We start from the raw sequence: 7,386 nt of genomic DNA on the forward strand, positions 1-7,386 counted from the left end.
CTTTGGTTGCCAGTGGACCTGATAACAGGATGCCCACCTTATGAAGAGTTGTCTGAAAATGTGCCAGAGTTTGTGAAAGTGTAATCTGAAAGGATGGATGATATTCATCATCAAACTTAAAAACTTCTGCTGATTCCATGAAGCTATGTTATGATAAGAAATCTACTGAAGTCAGCTTTGTACCAGGAGACAAGGTGTGGTTATATAATCCCAGAAAGACCAAAGGGAAGTCTTCTAAGTTGTCTTTTCCATGGGAAGGCCCATATGACATTGTGGATCAGCGAGGTAAGCCAAAGGTGGTGCATGGCAACAGGCTTTGGAGTTATCATGGTCCAGGACATTTCAGTTGGAACGAAGTGAACAAGAGAATAAATGATGCTGCTGAAGACGTGTCACCTGAAAAAGCCACTGTCGGAGAAGAAACTGTACCTGGTTTTGAGAAGGAAAACTGTGAAGCAGTTAATGAAGTTACTACCACTGATGTGACTGCTACTGATAATGGGACATTTTCTGATGGAGCAGATGAATCCCACATGAATGATACGGAGAACAGTACAAAAGAAGAAATGTCCTATAAAATTAAGAGACTTTGTTGTATTTCAATTTTGTGTTTGTAAATTCTGTATATTTGATCAAGTTATTGTTAATTATCTATTGCTTTAATGTAAGTGGCTATTGTTCGGGATGAACAATACTAAGGAAGGGGCAGTGTTACGACAGCGGAAGTCATGCGACGCTTGGAGCATGCACGCTGGAGTTTCTCGAAGGCCCAAGTGCATTCGAGATGCTCTATTTTTAGTATATAAGCCTGGCGAGAAAAATCTGCACGATTGAAGAGATAGATAGATAATTGAGTTAAGCGAACAGTAGGCACCGTAAGTAAAGTATGTGAATCACTGTGATTTATAGCGTGTGTTTTAAAGGTTGTTAAGTAAAGAGATGAGAAATGAATTGATTGTGAAATTACTGTGTATTACAAAGTTTGTATCAAGTAAGAATAAACTAGTTTTAATCAAGAAGGGACTTGTATCGCTGAAGTTCCTCGGAAAGAATTTATACCGAAAATTAACAAACAAGCAGATATACAACACATCTATGAAATGAGAATACTATCAGACTGAATTGCATATTTATGGATCAGCAATAAGCAAATAACCTGTAAATTGGTCAAGTTTGATCATTCTGGCTTTTATATTTACATTTTGCAATAAAAATCTTTAATTAGATTATCAACGAACTTTCTGGTAAGACAACTGATAATGATCTGTTACTTCTATCATTGAAGATAATCAGGAATCAGACTGACTCTCAGACTAAAGGATGCCTAGTCTTGTAATTATTACACACTGATCACATTCACACTGGTTTTAAACATTTCAAAGCTTCACCACAGAATTTGGCACCTAAAGTATTTTACCATGGTTCCAAAATCCTATGAAGTACCCTGCAGGAGAATTACTTTTAAACTACAACTATGAATTCAGTTTTTTTAGACAGGAATTCCTGAATGGTTATATGTATATAATTGTCTAGAATGGTTATATATATATATAATCATCTTTGGAGTGAACATATATAAGTTAAATACTTAGAACCTTTGAAACATGCATTATATTACACACAACTACAGAAAATGAAACAAAGTCCTCTCACAAACTAGATACTCAGGTGTGTGGAGCTACGAGTTTAGTGGTGTTTGCTAACTGATCAACCTTTAGCTTTCCTTCTAGTTCAAAAAGTTGGTTGCGTGGTAATGTTAGACAGTTGCTTTTCTTCTAGTCAGCAGTTCATTACCACCACCAACAGCAACAAAAAATAAAAAACAGTTGGCGATGGGTGCTACCAGAAAGTTGTCTTCCCTCCTGCTAAAATAATTAGTGACAGTGGCAGATTGCCTTAGTGGCTTCGCCGTAACAAAGAAGAGGCAAGTAAATTTGGTGGCAATGGCAATATTTAGATTACTTGGATAGTTGGAATAATTAAAAATGGTAATAATTAGAAACTTTTTAATTTCAAGTACTTGATTTAATCATAATTTTGATTAATTGATAGTTTATTTTTTTTTTATTTCACACAAACTAATTGAGGGCTATCTGCACTAGCCATCCCTAATTTAGCAGTGACAGGTAACAGGAAAGGCAGCTAATCAACACCACCGACTCTTGAGTTCCTCTTTTACCAACAAATAGTGGGACTGACCATCACATTATAATGCTCCCATGACTGAAAGTGCAAGCATGTTCAGTGAGAAGGAATCTAAACAATGACCTGCAGATTACAAGTCAAACACCCTAACTACCAGGCCTATAAGTTGAAATAATCAAAAACAGGAATAATCAGAAACACTAATTTTGATTAGTTGACTATTTTTTGTAACAACTGATACAATCAGAATTTGATTAATCAGTTGTTGGAATAATCAAAAACAGTGATAATCAGAAACACTAATTTTGATTAGTTTACATGACATTAATCAATATAATCAGTGCTCATAGTAATAATAAAGAACACAATATCGTGTATAGCAATTAGAGTAGATGAAACAAACTGTCAGAAGTCTGATATCAGTGAAACTAGTTTTCACACATTCATGCATCCTTTTCAGTCTCGTGTTGCATTCTCGGAGGAAAAACAGGTCAACAAGCACCTACGTGACCCCTAATCTTGGAATTCCCTTAAGGACACAGGAGGTCAGGAATACAAAATATTTTTTCATTTGATTTTTTCCATTACTGCTTTATTTTGGGTTAATTGTCATTTATAAGTTTAATAGCCGATATCAACCCTCTTAACTCTGGAAAAGTATTTTCATGAAATGGAGACCTACTTGATTACCAAATATAGAGGCCAAACTTTACTGCAATAATTTATGTGTAAGACATGCTTCTACAATTACTAATGGAAATAACAAGGGTTTCGTTAAGAAAACATTAAGTATATTACATTTATAAAAAGGATCCAAAATGCTTATTAAATTATATTCAGAGGAAAATGTTTAATATAAGATCAATACATTTTACTAAGAGATCTTGTATGTAAGTATTGACTTATATATTCAGGCTAGTCCATTTTGTTCTAGATGAACTAAAATTAATTCTTACAAACAACGGTAGAAGCATAACACTACAATGAATGAGTAGCTTGGCCAGATAAGTATATATTACCCAGTCAAGCCATCTCAAAACCTTTAAGGATAAGACTGTTTTCCTCCCCCACCCTCTTCCTAGTCATTTCCCTTTCTCCAAATGACAATTATCTCCAAAACCTTTCTTAGACAAATTATAACAGGTTTTAAAACTATTAATTTTTCTTATAAATAAAGTTTGCTTATATTTATAATAAAATTGCAATTTTGAGACAAAAAAAAAGTGTGCCCTCTTGTTACAATGTGATATCTGATCAAGAACCCAAGCATTTGCTTAGCTAGTAAAATAGCATACTTTCAAAACTTATCAGACTTTATGTAAATATGACATTCTTTCATTTATAAAAAAATAAGTTTTGTTTCCCATATAGAAGCATTCTGTTCATAAAGGTAGATATTCAAATTCAAACATTACAGGTGATTTTCAAGTTTATGTTGTGCCCCATCAGCTGATTAGTCACATCAACCAACAGCACTTGTGATTCTTTTTTTTTTCCCAACACTGATTCTGACACTTTTACAAGTAACTTACAAACATTTTCCAGTGGTCACAGAAGTTAAGTTTCAAATGCAAGAATGGTTTGTTACATCTTGTTTATATTTTTGTAAGTATGAGGAAGTAATATCAGCCACCCTCAGCACCAATGATAGACACGTTTTGCATCATCATTGACCATTAAATGTTTAATCCACTGTTAACTTTTAAATGTTTTGTTTTACATTCACTAAGTCTGAGTTAAATATGGTCGGTAATGGCAGTTCGCCTAGCAAATGCTCATGGGTAGACTTTTCTTCATCAAATGTGTTTGAGCCACAGAATGGTTTGCCTGATGTCTAAAATTTGTTTCAAATCTTTTAAACATTTCTCAGATACATAGATGAATACAAAGAACTACATTTGAATTGTTTTGAGTGGGTAAGATGCCACATCGATGGGCATGACCTTCTAACTACTATGCTTTTTATTGTGTCTTTATTTTTAAAATGTAACTTCAGAGCCCACACACAGTCCTATTGAAGTGACTGAATACTAAACCTTCTACCCCCCACCATTTTCTAGCATATGATGTATACCTATTTAACCCCAAAAGAATGCAAGTATCTACAATATAACATTATAAACATTTCCAAATGTCTCAAATAAACAGTATTTTACAGCCTCACACCTATCTCTAACACAAATAAGTCAATATGGTATAGTGTACCTATCAGTATAGGCCTGTATGGTGGGTAGGAAATAGAAAAGGGGGACAAGGAACTCCAGGCTATGTAAAGCACTAGCATATTAGGGTAAGAAAAATAAGTAAATAGTTTTCAAATAAAAAAAAGAAAAATAATTTGAAGCAAAGTATTTAATGATATGAAAACCTGGTAGGAATGATCAACAATACACTGGTACATCATAACCATGACAAGTGAATCAATGTAATATGGCATATAATATGCTGCAAGGATGTACAGCAGATGCAACCCAGGACATCATAAACATGGTCAAAGACAGGACATTTTCAACATTTAGTGCAATTGGGATTCACCCAAACTGGAAACAAACATTTTTTATTTATTTTATTTTTTTGGGGGGGGGGTGCATCCAAACCCACAGTGTATGGGCCTGCAATAATTCCACTATATAATTCTTTACAGAATTAACTTATCTCTCAGACTGATTGTATAGTGTATGTTCTCCCAAAAATTAACCAGAAAAGAACCACTTATACAAAGCAAATTTACATTAGGATTATTAAATAAAAAGAATAGTAGTAGTCTAACAATAGCAAGATAATCTACATTTTTCATAATAAAAATACTTTTAATAGTACTTACAGTTTTTAATCAGTATCACGTGAGAGCCAAAATCTGCCAGGCTTGAATTAACAAAAGCAAAACCTAAGTTTACCAATATCCCACAATACCACACATCCTGTAAGTATGACTTGTTTACTCAAAACATTAATTGAAGTGTTACCATGGATGGTGTTTTTATCCCATTTAGGTACTTTTCGATAATTTTTGGTATGATGGTATGCTAGTGAGGTTTTTGATACCTTTTGACTTAATGTGGTACCTTTTTTGTTCTGAAAAGCAAACAGCTGATACAGATGTTACAACTGTAATTTACATAAACAAGAAACACTTTAGTTAATGTTATGTGTGTTAATGACTATGTTAATGTTTGGTTTGTAGAATTAAATAATTACAAACTTATGTGATAAAAGTATAGCTAACAGCACTTTAATTAATTACAATTAAGTAACTGCTCTCTGTTATGTTGGTAGCATTATTAGTCATCATTACGTTACCCATAACTGTGAGCAATTTCAATGTTTTTCAATTCATTTTATGTTTCAGTTACTATCTTTGTTCTCAGCGTCATAATCTGTTATATATTTGATGTAGTTCTTCAATGATGTCAATCCTTCAGTGGGTAAAGAAAAAACATATCAGTACTTAATTTATAAATGAAATAACTTATCATTTTGAAAAATATGTGTAATTATGAGATTCTAACTGGTTATCAATAATAAGAGTGGACAGATATATCTTTTATATAAATACTTCATGTCAGAGATATAACCTTCAGTTTACCATTAGGTCCCTTTAAGTTGATACCAATTATTCTGTGAATTGTGTCATTAGTTTAGTTTTAGCTTGTGTTTTAATAGACAAGCCCAGGTTGACATAGGACATATCGCCAAAGAGCAACTAATTCACTATCTTTCAACAACTGAAAAGTCAAAAGTCAGATTCATTTCAAATTTGAGAATATTCTCCAAATTTAGGTTCAGTTTTTAAATTAGGCCATATTCAGACTTTGTAATATCTTGTAATGTTTATTACTAATTGCTTATTGGATAATTAAATAGATTAATTTAATCATACTTCAAGTAACTAATTAAGCAAATATGCTCAGTAGGAAGAGCAAAGCTACTATGTCAAAGTCCAACAACCCAAATATTTTTTGTTTTAGAATCCTGGCTATAGGTTAATCCTCCTCAGGTGGTCTAGAGGTTTGTCATGTAGTGCTCAGCAATTAAATTTATCTAGACACTTAACAGCAATCTCAACAGTATGCCAGCTCATGATTTTTATTATTATTAGTATTACAAAAGAAAATTACATTCATAGGTAAGCCAGTATGGTATGCTAGTTGCTTAAGTCCTACACTAAAATAATGGGTATTTTGTTATTTACACTAATTACCTAATATGGGCAAGAACCTAAAAGAGTGGTCAAAACTAGTTTCAAATGGGACCTATTATTTGTATAGAAAATATGTTAGTGTTGAATATTTTACACCTTCCCATATGTGGTATTATTTATAAGCATTAAAGAAATATACAAGGCACATAATGAAGATAATTACTTTTTATGTACGAATATACTTCAAGTTTATTAATTAGCAAGTTAAGATATTATTTGCTAGAAACAAGAAGTAGCCAAATAAACAGTTTAAGGTTAGTTGGAATTTTTTCATAATTATGGTACTTTTCTGCAAAAATTGTGTTATTAAATGGCTGAGTATCTATGGTAACACTGATTACTGTATTAGTATATGTACATGACTTACTTCTATCAAAAAAATACTATACTTATTATACTTTCTAGAAATCCCACTAATAGTACTACTAGCAATACTATGACTAACACTAGTACTACTAGTAGTAGTATTACTATTTTATTAACTAGATATAAATATAATGAAAGTATTAGTAACACGATAGAATTTTACGAGTTTTTACTTTTATTACTTATGTTAATGTCCTAGGCCTACGCTGTTACTATCCTACTATGCTTGAATTTATGACTTTTAGTTCTACAAAGTTAACTTCAAGTTGAAACTTGAATTAAGCTTAAATTAATTAATAATACAAGTAAAAGTTAAAGTTGTTACACTTAATCATAATGACTTAGCATTAGACTTACAAGTTTCAATAGTCAATTTTTTATATATAGCGATAAACCCAACTTTTAACAAAACACTGCACAAAATATTTAACATAATAACTGACAAATCACAATCATTTCATCTAACTGACTACGCCAGTTTAGTTTACTTTTTTCCATAAACTTCAATTTATTTCTCTTTGCTTACATGACAATATGGTGTTACTTTTTACACCGCTACTGCTAGAGGGCGCGCTACGGAAGAGAGAAAATGTTAGAAAGTTAAGCTCCAGTTGGAGATTTTTAATATTGTTGCGTCAGCGAGGTCACGTGACTAGTGTCACGCCACCTGCTTT

The 7,386-nt window shown here is 32.4% G+C and overlaps 1 long non-coding RNA gene across 1 annotated transcript in view; it reads right to left on the minus strand.

The window, feature by feature from the left end:
* Positions 1-7,255, minus strand: part of LOC106461953 — a 28,991-nt gene extending 21,736 nt beyond the window's left edge. Inside the window, exon 1 of the long non-coding RNA XR_001290958.2 lies at positions 7,070-7,255. This is a non-coding gene — a long non-coding RNA (uncharacterized LOC106461953). The remainder of the gene's footprint in view (positions 1-7,069) is intronic.
* Positions 7,256-7,386: the final 131 nt, after the last annotated feature.

Source organism: Limulus polyphemus, unplaced genomic scaffold (assembly GCF_000517525.1).
Source record: "Limulus polyphemus unplaced genomic scaffold, Limulus_polyphemus-2.1.2 Scaffold1064, whole genome shotgun sequence".
NCBI lineage: Eukaryota > Metazoa > Arthropoda > Merostomata > Xiphosura > Limulidae > Limulus > Limulus polyphemus.